Raw genomic sequence first — 16,417 nt, 5'->3', positions numbered from 1 at the left:
ATATTTCCCCGTTCTTCTTTCACTGCATCATTGTTGTTCCCAAATGCTGATGCTGTGTGTGAATGTATAAAGGTCCATCAGGTTTATTAGAACGCGAACCGGCCCGTGGACTTAAAAAGGTTGGGACCACGGCCCTAAAGCACTTAAAAAACGCATTGCTCTGATGTCATCGCTATCCTGCTCATAGTGTGGGTTATCCTATGCAATATTTCCACCAAGCTGTACTGTTTTATAGAAGAATCATCATCAGCATGTCTAGTTCTGCCTTATAGAAGGGTACTGTCCGAATGCAACTGGTACCGTAACATAAAGATGAAAAATAGAATCTGTTTTGGATTGTTTTGGGAACTTTCCCACTGAAAAAATATATAATGAGACAAACTGAACCGAAGCATTCTGCCTGGTGAAAAGCAGTTGTTGCAAGTGGTCCTGTGAGTTGCTATGATATGTTGTGATGTATAAACCTGCCTCAGTGACCGCATCAGTGAGTTATATAGGATGTAAAGTAGGTCTGGAATAAAAGTTGAATCCCCATCTACTGAATGGTGACAGTTGGCACCTCATGTTACATGCATATGTACAAATACCTGGGCTGGTTTTATTTCTGGTCGGCTTCTTAACAAAGAGCCTGGCAGCGGTCCAGTTCAGCCTCGCCGTGGAGGCTGCGTTGTCTGAAGTGTTTCACCGAAGCTTTGTGCATCCTCTTCTGCAACAAAGAGAGCTAGGAGGAGAGAAGGCAGAGAAAGGGAATTGGTAAGGCAGGAGAGGAAATTAATGGCAGTGTTCAAGAAGAATGATGGAGGGGAATAGAGAAAGCAGTCAATAGCCCATTCTGCAGTACACGGGCCTGACAGGAATTTCACAGTCTCTTGGTTTCTCTGCCCACTCGTGTGTACTCATCAGAATCCAGTCACATCTGGCTGCCAGGATGGGGGGTTAATTTTCTCTAAATGCTTCAGCAGTTTTGTTCTAGCTGAGGCAAACTCTGTGACTGCAAAGCTGATGAGTAAAATATTTCTACTTCACCCAGTTTAACTTTATACCAATCCCCTCAAGACATATTTTACACATACACACAGAGCCATGAACCCCCCCACCGAAAGCAGAAATTATTCCACGCCTCATGGAAAGACATGCTGCTTGCTTTATTGTTTGAACACAGTTTCAACCAAAGAAAGGTTTAAATTTTGATTGATGACTTTGCACCCCTGCCTCACCTTTACCCTTCCTACAAAGCTTATTATCATTGCTTGGTAATGTTTGCTCCAATGCAATGGGAAGTGAAGTGAATTAGCAAAGTCGTCAGCTCTTTGAGGAGACAATAATAAGAATGCTGTTTAGGGTGTAGCCTGTTAAAAGCTAAGAGCGGTGCACACCCGCGTGAACAAAGAAATGCTTACATGGTCAATGGGGGGAAAAGAAGGTTGTTAATAAAATGACAACAAATGTGTTTTTACTTGCTGGATTATTTTAGTCATAATAATAGGTCACAGATTACGGTCTTCTCTAACCACCCCGTTTCCGTCCCTAGCTTCTGGAAGGCCTCATAGGTGGTATCATATACATTATAACTGCAGTACCGCCTTCTTTTCACACATCGCCCACCTTTTTTTTTCTTTGTGTTTGTCTCCTTTCTTCTTTTGGAGTTAATATCAATTGGCAAACTAGCTCATTTGCGTGTTACTATAGTGTGGAGCAGAGGTTTGTCAGCAACAAAAAATATTCAGTAATAATAAAATAATATCAGCAAATTAATTGGTGGGGTTGCCAACTTCTGCAAAAATAAATAAGGGACACGTTGTTGGCAGGGCCAACCAACCCGCATTGTTTCATTTTGGGATTTTTTTTGCCTTTAATTGTGTGAAACGAATTTTGTGTTAAAAATAACACAATAAACAGAATAGAATAGAAATCTTAGACAGTATAAAACAGTGTAAATTCAGTGTCCACTTTTCAAGGTACCCAAATCACTTGAAGTGAATCCATTATTCATTCACTCCTCAGTTACACACGAGTGGTGGTAATCTACATCTGTATCCACAGTAGACTGGTGGAAACGTGGCTCCCAATGTGCGCCAAACCACCACCACCAAACATTCATACACCGGTGTAGTGTGAGCTCATTATCTTTATGTTTTGTGGTCATTTGCCATTAAATACAAGCATCATGTCTTAATTGAATTGAATTGAAACAGTTACAAAAATACTAACACGTGAAGCAAATATTTGGTGAGAAATTCGACATCAGCTAACAAGCTACTTGTAGCTTACAAACTACCTGTTGGTGACCCGTGATAGCGTCACTATCTGAAAACTGGGCACACTACATGTTTGTTAAACAACTTAGACACACAACTAGTGTTTTGAAAACAAGACATAATCATTATTATGATAACAAGAGAGCAAGGTTCGTAAAGGAAAACTGCACCTTTCATAAAACAGATCAAGAAAGAGACGGCTCATTATTGCACATGTGCGAACCACTTATTCCGCCTATAAAGCCTTCTAAAAAAGACTCCCCAAAGCGCTAACAACGCTCTATCTACAAATAATGTGACATGCATATAACCAAGTTACAGCGACATTGTTATTATTATCATTAACATTGTTACGCCGTTCGAACTATGTTACTGGCGCACTTACACTTAGCCAGAACACATCGGCTAGCTACTAGCCGGCTAGCTTCACCACAGACTCGCCTGCAGCACGTCAGCGTCGCACTCACAACGCCTCAGACCACTACAAAAAAGGTAAGACTACATATTTTATTTCGTTTTTTATTTCTGAGTTTGGAAAAGTTAACGCTAGGTGTAGGCGTTCGTTTCTATGTGAAATCAAGGCTCTGAGGAAGAAGTTCCGGTAATGCTTAAAAATAGCCAAAATACGCAAAATACTGTAAGTATTACATGTTATCATGAATGTGCCTGTTACTACATGGTCACAGCATGTATATAAAACCATAGAAGCTTGTTGGAGGTTTTTGGAGGTGTTTTAACAGCGGTCTTTGTAGGTGTGTCCCATTAAGTGTAGTAATGAGCTGTCTCTTTTTATATCTTTAGAACGCACAGAAAAGAGAAAGACGTGTGTTCATGTCTCACAAAAGAATCGTGGATGATGTGCACATTTCCAAAAAAAGTCTACTTTTCCCTTAAGTGACACTTTTTTTAAAGTAAGTTAGCATGTACCCAATAAATATGATAGCCACTTGTAGCTTGACGAACAAGCCTTTATGTAAAGTTGGTATATTCCAGTATTTATCATATTTTGAAAGTATAATTTTACACCCATGCACCATAATAGCAGTGCTGTTGAGGTTACATTTTATTGTCACTGCATCATTCTACTGAATATAAAACAGATTCATGGATTTGCAAAGGCAAACAAGTGGTGTAAGGCACTGTACACACAGACACACACATGCACTGAATTTCTGATCCCTTAAATGATCCAAACAATGGTAAAGGCTGTTACACAAGTCCCGCAGGTCAAAAACAAATCAATTAAAAAGGCAAGAGCAACATGGAGTCTTTACATACCTAACTGTGGCATGAAATGCTGGCATTATAATGTTGGTATAAAATAGTTGGAGAATGCGGAGTGTGCAAATTTGATTCAACATGATAGGTTTGCATCTACATTTGGGAATCACTGTTGACATAAGCTTGTTATAAAAAACTAAATTTAGGCGGAGAGTATACGCCAAGAGGCTGCTGCTGTTGTAGGGGTGTTGAGTGGAAACAAACAAAAAATGGAGGAGGGCTGAAGCCGGAGTAAAAGAAAATCAGGCTTTGATCATGAGCGTGGAAAATCCTGTCCACAGGATTTTATTTTCGCATGCATTTTGCACTTGATAACATTCATGCAGTTAGATGAGGAATTGCTCAAGTAAAGGTATTAGTCAGTTTTTGGAACAAATAATATGTATTTCTTGTCGCAGGAAGAGCACGACTCCTTCTTGCCATTAAAGCTGTCAAGTGTAATTCCAGTTAAATAGTGTCACAAACTATAAAGATTAAGCAAAGGAAAGCAGTTGTCTCCAACTCATCTTATGTTGTTTTAGCGCACACACACACACACACACACACAATGCCTAGTTGCTATCCAATTACGGATGTGCAAAGGCGAAAAACAGTACTAATAAAACATCTGAACTTTTGCAAAAGTCGACTTAGGCTGTGTCTCAATGTGCACACTTCCGTACTTACACTTAGAATTTAAATGCATAAGCGTGTCGACACGGAGAAATACAACAAAATGCAGTGCACCGTCTGTGGCTGGATGTTGCACTCAATAAGCCCCAAATGGTGAGCGATGGACCCGAACCACCCTCAATCATCGCCATCTTGGCTACATAGCGAAAGGAGAGGGACAAAGGCCCTGTCCACACGAATACAGATTTGATAAAAACGCATGTTTGTCTATTATTTTCTCATCCACACACAAAAATTTTTTTGTCCTTAAAAACCGAGCTTTTGGAAAACTCCAGGTTCAGCGTATGCATGTGGACGGCGAAGATGGAGCTTTTTCGCTTGTTGCCAACAGACGACCTAACAATTATGTGCTGTTACTTCCACATTAGATTTGTATAATTTAAAGTGTGCAATGGCAAACATTACATTGCTGCTTTTAAGCATACAGAAATGACTTTTTGTGTGTATACGACTAAACATACGCCTACTTTGGCTTTACATTGACGAACAAAGGCGCCATTACGGGCTTCGGGGGATGCTACTGCTGCTGTTTTGCTCTTTAAAATGGCAGCGACACTCCCGCCAACTATGGCGATTTTTGGGCAAGACCTGATTGGACCTCTAGTTGGTGGAACAACTTTCACAAGCACGTCGTTACTTTGGAAGAATGGCATGGGAATGTTCACATGGCAAGAAGATTGTGATTGAATTTGACTTAGCTGCTTTGCCCGCACATTGGTGCCTGTCTTGTGCTGTCATGGAGACAATTAAACACACTATTATTTCAGCAATTATATCGTCACAGTCGATTCTTGACCGATAAAATGAACTACTGTTCACAGTATTGTAGTGATAATCAACATCTGCTACATTTTAATAAAGAACACATTTCATCTATTTTCAGTTTTATAGTAGATAAATTTTGCAGACAAAAGTGAAACAACTGAAAAGTAACGCTACTTCGCTTGCAGTCCACGTGTCTTCTCCTGTGAATCGCCATGTTTGGTGTGCATTGAAAGGATAAGCGAGTTATATAGTAGCATGCCAAGTACTCACCCCCTTGCGTGCACACACACACAATAAAAATGAATATACAGATTTTTTACCACAATATTTCTGTATGCCAACTGTTGTACCAGGATTATATTGTAACATAGGACGAAAGTATAAATGGTTGTCTTTAAAGTGTCACACACATACAGTCCACGTCGCACTAGGGTGCCAAGAGGTATTTACGGAAGAGCACCAATGCAGCCATGACAGGCCAGTCCAGGATGCGTTGCCATGGTGACCCAGGGCAAATGGAGATATCCAAGACTCCGCTTTCCTTGATCCCACGGAGGTGGGGACAGTATAAGGATGATTCTAAGCTGAAAGTTTGCAGACATTTCCAGAGGAACCATGAGTAGATGGGATGTCTCCCTTTTTGGGACAGGCACCTGAAATTGTATCTTTTTGCTTCAATTAATCACACTGGAAAATAAATCTAAGACAATGAATCTGAAATTGACGGATTGTTAGTGAATTTTGTTTCGACAACTAAAAAGTTTCGGCGCCGATGTTCCAGCTAATTTTTCAAGTGTCTGAGCATACACACAAACGACCTGAGCATTGCCCGCTGTGAGCGCCTTGAGACGTGCACACTTATGGAATCACACCTGTCCAAAACCTGATAACTTTAGACAGTCCAATTTCCATTCTGTGGTATTTTGTATATGATTGGGTTCAAAAGATCAGCAAGGCGTATTTCACAATGTAGCTTTCTTTTTTGCCCACCTCATACAAAAAAAAAAAAAAAAAACAACCTATGGAACGATCTCATCCAATTCATGATCCGAATCTTGTAGGAAACACTTAACTTATTTCATTTGCCATTTATTTTCTTGTTTACCATTTATTTTGTTAATTATGTTTACTTTTATTTCCTTTCTATTTTGCAGCAGCCTGTTCTGGCACTATTTCAATCTGGAAATTTACTTGAAAGTGATGCCTTCCGGTTTCTTCGGCATCACTCGCGCAAAGTCTGCATAACACTTCCTGTATTCGGTAAGTCCAGCAAAGAAGAACAAGCGAGTAAATATTGTGTTGATCATTTCCAGTAAGTCTACAATAACCGTAATTGATTTGGGACAGCACTACACTGTCAAAATTTGCGTACACACTGTGCATAGCACACAGCGTCTTGAAATGTACTGACCAAAGTGTCACGGGCGGCCTGGAGCCGGTAAATAGGACCGCAAGATGCAGAGAGACAAAAAGGTCCGTGTAACAAAGATTTATTAACAAGAACGCAGAGCAAGTAACAAAAAACAAAAACTGTCCACAGGTAAAAAGTATAACGAAAACTCCGAGCCGAGCCGCGAGAAAAATACACAACACAAAAGGAAGAACTGAGGTCGCTGCACACACGGAAATAGCAGGGGTAAAACGCTTAGCTAACAAAAACACTGCTAAGAAAAAAGGCTAGCAGGAAAAAAATCAGAACAGAAAAAGACTGCTGAAAACCAAGCAGTATCCAAGTACAAAGTGTAACAGAAAATCACTGCTGCAACACCGCAAGCAGGAAAATACAGGTACTCACAAGATGCAGGGAAAGGTGAAAGGCATAACAAGGTGAACTAGAGCAGGAATCAGGCGTGCATGGGAAGACAATCTGGCCACGGGTAGGTTGTAAGGCAGGGTCTAAATAGCCCAGATGCTGATTGCTAACAGGTGTGCATGAGCTCCTCCCACGGGTCGGTAGGTGTGCTGCAACAAACAACAGTTAGATGGCAGCAGAGCAGCACCTTAGCTCATGACACAAAGGTTTCAATTTGACACACATCCTTAAAGTAGATTTTATTTGGGACCTCTCATTGTAATATAATCACATTATGTGACATTTACCTTTAAGATGTACACTTCACTTGTCGCTAATTGTAATATAAAATTAATGGTTCCAGACAATCACAGTGTATCCCATCAGCTATCCTCCAATTGTGGGTCTACTGTTTGACCAACTTTTGAATTTATGAGAACTAGAACAAGAGAAAGCATAGATGTACCTGTACATAGAAGCAAAAAGATCCATGCTTATTAGTACAGTGCAACCTCGTTTAACGTCCGACCTGCTTAGCGTGTTTTTCAACGACGGAAATTTCCGCCACAATTTTGCCTGAGTTTGCGTGCGTTCTCCGGTTAGCGTACAATATGGCGGGCGTCTCGACGTCTTAATACACTGCATGAGTCCAACTGTGTTTGTGTACTTTTTTTTTACCACAAAATGTCCTTCCTGGTTAGCATTCTATTAGCTAGCTTACAAACTGGCAACCGCAACCGGAAGTTACTTCGTGCATCTATGATGTCATCAGCAGTTTACTCTTAAAAATTTTAACGCAAAACACATTTTTATAGTTTTACATGTGTAAAATAATTATAAATGCATACAAAGGAATAAATAAATATTTAATGTTACTTTTACCTTCACTAAATCACTCCCTAAGACCTAACCTTAAATGTTCATTTATCCCTTTCATTCATCATTTATATACATTACGATTGTTGTCTGCATGTAAAACTAATTGTAAAACTATAAAAATGTGTTTTGTGTTAACATTTTTGGCTTTGTGCAACAGACTAATTCGATTTTTTTTATTTCTTATGAGAAAAATTGATTCGGTTAACGTTTTGGTTGGAGTCGGACCATTTGGAACGAATTAATGACACTAACCAGGGTTCCACTGTATTTTACTTTTTCAACCCCTTTTCCTTCTTTTATTTTCTTCATCCGTGTGGCTATCTATCCTTTGCTACACATTCTCTATTCTTTTCCCTTTAATTAGAAAATGCTGACACTTAAACACAGGACGTGAACAAAGTTACAATTTATCAGTAACAGATACATAGAAGGGGAGACGCTGTGCTTCTTCCTACTCCTTTTCGGACATGTTGACTTGTGCATGTGTTCGATGTTGGGATATTCCTTAATGTATCTTTTGCAGCATGTCTGAAACAATTAAAGTACACACCATACTAACACACACACAGCCTCTTGTTTGGCCTTGAGGAGAGTATTCTGCAGGCCTTCGTACTTGCTGACCAGCTGCTCCTTTTCCCTCGGTGCAGTTTAAAATAAACTTTTATTTACAGCATCTAATGCAGGGGTCTCAAACTCAACTTAGCTGGGGGCTGTTGCAGGTAGAGTGCGTGAGCATCAAAGGTTCCACAGAAGAAAGGTTTCTAGTGCTAAAATATATACATAAATATAAAACATAAATCCCGCGACACTAATGAGGAGAAGCGGCGTAGAAAATGGATGGATGGATAAAATATAAATATAAAAGCATATTTGTAGCGTTGCTGGGAGTGCTCTGTCTTCCCAGCATGCCTTGCGGCACTTGCTTTGTAAAAAGTTGCTAAAGTTACGTATTAGTTATGTAAGAGTTAACAGTTATTATTCCCCATGGTAGTAGTAGTATTTGCCCTATGTGTGATTACATAGCTGTTCGTTTTTGTGTTAATTTCACTGTGTGACAAGCTCACTGTGAATTTAGTGCTTGCCCAAATAAAGAGCTTCTTCCTTCAAGAAAGCTAAAGTGCCTCCAGTCGTCTCTTGTGGGACTCAAGATTGCCACAACATATAAATATATATATATATATATATATATATAATATAAATGTAAAATCCCCAGGGTGTGCAGGCCACGCTAACACAAAAAATTACGGTCCAGCCCAAGGCCCACGAGTTTGAGACCCCTGTGTGCATTTCATTTGCCCAGCATACAAGTATTGTTATCCCTACGGCATGTCTAACAAGGGTCGGAGTAATAGAGGACGAGGTAGGATTAACAGTTGTTTTTTTATAAGAGAAGAACTACATTGCCTGAGTTAACTTGAAGCAAGATGAATAATTGCTGAGGCAGCATGATGCACAGCTCGGATGCAAATGTGCTTCTGCAATGCACATCAAACAAGACCATATAGGATAGGAGGTGGAGAGTCAAAATATGATGATACGTCAGAGTTGCTCAGTTATACACTCTGCCATGCTGCGGGTGTGTACAATACAATAGCATATGCTGCATGCTTATTAAAGAATAATGCTGGAAACTTCTGGCAATCAAGTGTCACCGCTTTCATGTTATCGTTGAATATCTTAAAGACATAATGAAGTGTGTCCTCGTATAGTAAAAAGAAAACAACTCTAAAGTGATGAGTTTAACCCAGCAGAAAGAGGGGCTGTAAACATGACAAATGCCTGCTATTGATTTGGGGTTTAATTACTCCATGCAGCACTGACAAAGCCCATCTGATGCCGTTGTGAAGTGTAAATGGAACAAATTACACTTGTTTGCGCTAAAAAAACTGACAGCATCAGCAGTTTGCAGTTTACTTTGCTAATCCCAAAATATGTACACCAAAAGGAGACCAAAATACTTTTATGTGTCTAACTATTGAGCAACCACATTCATTTCAAAAACTAAATAAGATAATCTTCTATATGTTTCTATGCCATGCTAATGTAGATATCACACATGCTTTATTTTGTTATCTGTGATTACCGTATCCAATTTACTAAGAACGTCCGACTCTCATCTTTTTATTTGCAGAGGACTATTGTTGTTATATCATCAAATTTTGTCAAGTGAAAAGACTAAAGCCTTTTTTTTGCTTGGCTAACTCTTATCTGGCTAATGGGAGTTGTGTCTCTGCGACTTCTAATTCTTAAATTGTCTCACACCAACAACTTCTTTAAAGTTGCTGCACTTGGATGCATGCCGGCTTAAGCTCCATTGCCTTTTCTTGTTTTGAACTAATGCATTCTTGATCACCGTTTAATGAAACTATATACCACATGGCGATTTCACATTAGATAAGCCATGTGAAACCCCCATCAGCAGAGAGGCTCTGGATGGGGCTGATAATCCTGCAGATGAAAACCTTACAATAAACAGGGTTCACTCTTACAGTTCCCAGCATCTTTAATTCCAAGATCCAGATTATATGTTTCTCCTGCACCGTGATCCCACTGAAGCTAATATTGACAATATCAGCCCACAGGTAACAAGCATGGCACACGCCATCTTCCTGCGACATGCATCATCAAATTCAAACAGACAAAAGCCTGTAACAACTGTGAGTTTTCATTTGTGGGAAAAGCACTTAAAAAAGATTGACCACGGCTTGTAGCTTTAATTGCCCACAGCTCTTTTTTCTGCATCTTCGGGGGTGAGGGTGGGTGCGGGTCATTGTAATGAGTGACATCTAAAGCTATAATCCACAACAAATAAGAAATGCGTTTTTTTCAAAAAGTCATGTGTTTAATGGTGTGTTAATTGTGTCGTCGTAACGTTGCGTCACCTCGCCATTCTGCTTTTCCTTTTTTCTTGCCATAACGTGAGCAGCGTGTCTCTACGTGGATCGCCACGTGTGTTGTAGACATTTTTTAATAGCAGACTGTGATGTGCTCATTATGAAAGCAGCTGATTCCTTTTTTAACTCCTCCTGAAAAGAACCCCTGCATGCAAAATAGAGCATAGCATTACATTAAATCTACTGATAAGACTCTGCCACAATGTCCGAAGGCAGAACATTTAAAAAAAAAAAAGTTGGCAATGTCAGAATTTCTTACTGGACTTTTGTGGTGGCTTCAGACATGCTTCTAATATTTTTCTTCCATTTTATCTGAAGCATTTTTGTATTCCTTAGACAGGTCAATAATCTCATCAATTATGTTGTCATCTCTGCTTGTAGACACAGAGTTAGGGATGCGGATAAGGCATTTTTGCAGAGTACGAGCATGAAAATAGTACAGCTGGTCATTATCCGTAATCGTGATGAAGGTAAATCCTAACTACTTTTGTATTTACTCTTCACGCTTTGTGATTGGCCAGTCACACACAGCGACTGCCCCTCCCTACAACCAGAGAGAGGAGTACGCAGTGCATTTGACAAGACAGAGTTGAAAACTGCTTGTGTCGCGTTGGTCACTGCCTCCACTCTGGACGGGGTTTTTTTTTCGGTTTTCCTCAGCTCACCAAGTATCTGAAGTTACTTGGTAAACTTGTTTCGTTATGTACATGGTGCATTTGACAAGACAGAGCTGGAAACGGTTCGTGTTGCTTCGGTCACTTTTTTTTTCGTCTGCTTGCTTCTAATTTGGCTGGTGATATAATGTCAGTTGGAAAACTTTGCTCGTAGTGCTGAACGCGGTGCTTTTGAGAAAACTATAGCGAACAAGGCTGACAGATTATTTCCTTGTTTGCCATCAGTGGATGTTTGCATGAATCACCAACTTCACACAGATTAAAAAATAATTAAATAATGAAGTCTTGTAGATCACTTACACACATACACAGTACACATATAGCTGAATAATAAACAATAAATATAACAACTTCTTCTCAATCCATGTCAAATGCAGGCTTAAAATATTGTACTGATTTAAGAGCCACCCATTTCTGCTTAAACCACACCCGCTTCTTGCTTATACCCTGCCCACTACAAGTACAGATATAGATACAGATCATTTAGATGGATGAACAGATACAGATAGTGGTGTACTTGCTCATCCCTAATTATTACTATTATTATTAACAGTAACATTCTGTAGAGCCTTGATATCATTGCATCATGCTCTATTTTCTTCAATAGGGTTTTTAACCTCCTTAAGAGCAGCGTGCAAGGCAGCATTACCATCTTGTAATGCCTTGATATCTTCTCGTAGTGCCTTGTTAGCCTTGCTCAGTGCTCTATTTTCCTTTTTAAGGTTTCTGGCTTCATCATGGATCCCCATGAGTTTTCTGTTGAGGGTGTTGTTTTGCACAAGTACATTTTCAATCTGTGTTAGCAGACACCTAAAACCTATCCTTGTATGTGCTACAGTTTGCTGTTGTATCTCTCTCATCTCCTTCTTGTACCTTCTAAGGTGTGAAATTCATAAAATTTTTGCTCCCGAGAATATCGTCAAATTTTGGAACTGGTTTCAAGGTGCCATCCTCCTCATCCAACAGCCAGACTGACCCTGATTCTGATTTTGAATGCCGGTATAATTGTGCTTTGTGTTTGGCATTGTTGCAAGGCAACCACTTTGAACTCCAGCAATTAGCCAGGTAGCTTAGCTTGCTAGCAGCTGTCATCACTTGTAACTAGTTTATTTCAAGGAATCTGTACCTTTCGCCTGTCCGATTTAAAGTTGAGGGTGTCAGCAAGCTGTTCTGATGTTGTGTTCATGAAGTGTAGTCAGGAAAACACTGAAATAGTTCCAAATTCTAGTATCGACAGCAGAGCTCTTGTGATGCACGTCAGTCAACAACAAAAATAAAAAAGCAAAATTGACATCAGATTATGGGCTGCATGGTGGTCTAGTGGTTAGCCTGTTGGCCACACAGTCACAGTCAGGAGAGCGGGAAGATCTGGATTCGAATCTCCGTTGGGCATTTCAATGTGGAGTTTGCATGTTCTCCCCGTGCGTGGGTTTTCTCCGGGCACTCCGGTTTCCTCCCACAGGTTAATTGTTGACTCTAAATTGTCCATGTCCATGTCCATAGGTATGAATGTGAGTGTGATTGGCTGGCAACCAGTCCAGGGTGTACCCCGCCTCTTGCCCAAAGTCAGCTGGCATAGGCTCCAGCATACCCCCGCGACCCTAATGAGGAGAAGCGGCATAGAAAAATGGATGGACATCAAAATATGTTTATACACAGCAGGCATGACGAAAGTATTTGATCGTATAGCACTTGACACACACAGCTAACGAGTGCACACACAAAGGAGAGCATGTGCGCTTGCTTGCAGCCCTGCCTCTCTTCACTGAGACAAAGAGACTGAGTAACTGACAGGAGGGTTCACTCACTCCGTTCATTCTGCTATAGAGCCAACGTGCCCTGGTGTTGAGACAACGTGCTGCGTTGCATTGCAACATAAGAGACAACTGTTGCTTAATTTATTGGTATATATGTTTATGTGTTTATGTTTCTTATGTTCTTATTCTTTCATTTGTTTTCTTTCTTTTCTTGGGAGAATGAACAGAATAAGATTTTCATTGCATGGTATAACTGCTGTTGTACTATGCACATGACAATAAAACTCTCTAACTTGAATCTTGAATCTTGAACTTTTGAACACCGGCGGGGTCCACCATGAGCTTTCGTTCAGTCTCACGGACTGGCTTCCTTCTGCGTCGGGAGGACGCAGCAGCTTGCGGGCCTGGTGAGCTGAATGCCCGGCGAGCGAAGCGTCCGGGGCAGAGGCGAGGCAGGAGGGGCGGCAGCTCTACGTGAGATCGGAGAGTGCTGTGTGCTCGCAGAGGCCTGGCTGGACAGAGGATATACTGGACTCGGTGGTCCGGTTGGGGACATTTGCCGCTTGCCGAGGAGATCGGACTTCTGCGTTTTGTGGACACAGAGCTTTGGGACTGTTCTCCCCGAATGTTATCAGCATGTAGGCTTTCCCATGAGGGCAAATAGCATCCTGTACCAAGTCTACAGCAACATGAAAGGTGCTTTGAAGGCTGTTCCAAGTCCCCATCTTGGAAAAGCTAATGTCTTTTCTGTTGTTGTTGCTTAATTTATTGGTAGTAATGTTTCTTCTGTTCTTACTCATTTTCTTGTGTTTTTCTTTCTTTCTTTCTTGGGAGAATGAACAGAACAAGAATTTCATTGCATAGCAGAACTACCTGTTTTACTGTGCAAATGACAATAAAACTCTGAAATCTGAATCTTCAGATACCATTTGGCCGAGGAAGCGGGCTTTCCTCTTGAACATGTCACATTTTCGTGGGCTGAGTGGTACACCGTGTGTTTCATATCTTTGAAGGACAGCTCGGATGTGGTCCACATAGCTATCAAACATGGGAGCCCATGCGGTTCCATTGATACAGTCCCAAAGGTGTTATGAAAGCTGTTATGTTATGTTATGTTACATGAGGGTGACTGTCAGGATGCAGAAACCACTGATTATATGCTTTGCTCTGATCAAGAATAGCAAAAGGAGGAACTACCGTGCAGGGAATCTAGCATGTCTACCATTCTGAGAATTTGGTGCCTGTCTGGTATTGACTTTCGTTTGAGTTCTCTGTAGTCATAGCACAGCCTCAATTAACCTGGCCTTTTCCTAACACACACAACTGGAGATAATACGACAGCCATGATTCAGAAATCCACCCCCGGTTCAGCAGGTCTTGAAGGTAGTCTTTTACCTCCTAATGCAGGGGTTTTGGCACACATACTGTATGTAGGTCTTGCAGACAGGTGTTGTGTCATTCAGTCTGATGTGCATATTTAAAGTGGGAATGCATCCATTATTGTCATCATCGGCAAAAGCATGGCATTCCTCTCGTAACAGTTGTCTCACTATTTGCTGCTGATCTTTACTGAGATGATCTAATTTGACAGCTATTTTATCGTTTCAACCTCTCATCCATGCAGAAACAGCTGCCAGACTGGAAAATCTGAAAACGACGGCTCGTCCTGTCCACATTGATGAGCAATCCGCTGCTTTTTTCAAACGATGATATCAGTGACCCGTCGCCGTCACGTGACCAGAAGTGAACTTTGACGACAAGCCAGCATATCTGAATATTTGGAGTGTCATGGCTTACCACATTAGACATTTTACCGGCGCATTTTCTTGTCTTATACTCCCAAAATGACGCATGTTATTCCACTTTGTTGTAAGTCTAGACAAGCCTTGGAAAGCAGAAGACAACAGACTTAGGCGCATGCGTACTTTCTTCTTCTATAGTATGGTGTGTCACGTGGTTCCGTCTGCGTGTCTGGTCACAGCGCCACACGCGGTTGTGCTTTGTGTATTACATTGTTTTCAGCCAGTGATCCGTTCCCGTCTGGATGTAACTATTTATTAATCCAGGACAGTGTGGACGCAAATTTTGTCCAACCTGCCCAAAAAAAATCTCAGGAGCATTCCCGTGTGGACAGGGCCTAAAAGTGTCTTGTCTGGTTAAGTGTTACATTTCAAATAGAATTCTGCTTTTATCCAACTATCATATGGGATTTCACTTCCATATGCACCTAATGCAATCAGTGACCCTGTTCCCAAAAGCTCTGATCGTGGTCTGACAGTACGGTGTGGCAGGTGTGTTTTTCGCCAATCTTCATTGATGAGACTTGCCTGATCTCCTGTGTCCCACAAGGCCTCAGCTGGAACATTGTCTAAGGCACCTTTTTCAATATTTTGGCTGTATGTTTCTTCCGGTATCCTCCGGTCTGTCTCACAGCTGCTGATGGTCTGTTGTCCACGTTCAGATTTTGTAGCGCCAATTGTTTTGTGAAACATCCTCTTCTTTTCTATAACATCTGCTTTGAGGCCTTCAACAAGCTTTGGCTTTTCCTGGTCTGCGCCTTTACTCTGCCCATGTTTTCCTCTTGTGCAGGTCATCTCATCCTCCTTTGTATGTGTCTCATTGTTCATGTCTGTGGCACGGTTTCAGCACCAGAGCATCTTTGACCTTGACACTTGGCATAGTTTTTCTGTCTGTCTGCCGCTTTGTGCTGACTTTATGGTGATAGTGTTCTCTTTGGTACAGTCACATTTGGCTCTGACAGTGGTAGAAATCTGTTTGTTAGCTTTATTTCGGTTGATGATAAAGCTCAGTAGATACCAAAATTTCGACTTGGCTTCGGCTTGGAAACAAGTCTATTATAAGTGTCTTTACAGAGTCTGGGAAAAGACACAGTGTCATTTCGGTTGTATTTAACATTTTTATCACCATTTCCTTTGGAGGTAAATCGGACATCTTACCACCGGATTCCACTTGGAGCGTTTCACTCAGACATTGCAGGTACAAATTTCTTGCTGATATATCCGACAGCTTTCACAAGGAGACTTTGTTTGGATTACTTCTCCAGGCATGTTGAAAGAGTGGTAGTCAGATATGTTGGAAAAATGAAAAAAATGATTCAAAAAGTCTCGGCTCACTTAAAATAAAATAAATAAAATCATCTCCAAAACTTGGGGAAAAAGTAGAACAATGTCAAAGTTAAAAAAAAGCAGGAAGCGACAGAAGCAAGGAAGCAGGAAGTTTGTACTGTTGTTCTGACTCAAGACTGGCAGCCTCATTGATCTTTTCCATCAGGACTTCATCAGGAACTTTGATGCTGCTCAGGCGTGTTTTTATTTGAAACTTGACGGCCTCGCTCAACAGACCAGTTTCCAGTGAGCGCAACAACTTGCGTTGGATCAAGTCTAGGCTGTACTGTTCACCTTCGTCTTCTTCACCAGACTTCCAG

Source organism: Dunckerocampus dactyliophorus, chromosome 2, assembly GCF_027744805.1.
Source record: "Dunckerocampus dactyliophorus isolate RoL2022-P2 chromosome 2, RoL_Ddac_1.1, whole genome shotgun sequence".
NCBI classification, from domain to species: domain Eukaryota; kingdom Metazoa; phylum Chordata; class Actinopteri; order Syngnathiformes; family Syngnathidae; genus Dunckerocampus; species Dunckerocampus dactyliophorus.
This window is presented reverse-complemented; position numbering follows the sequence as displayed.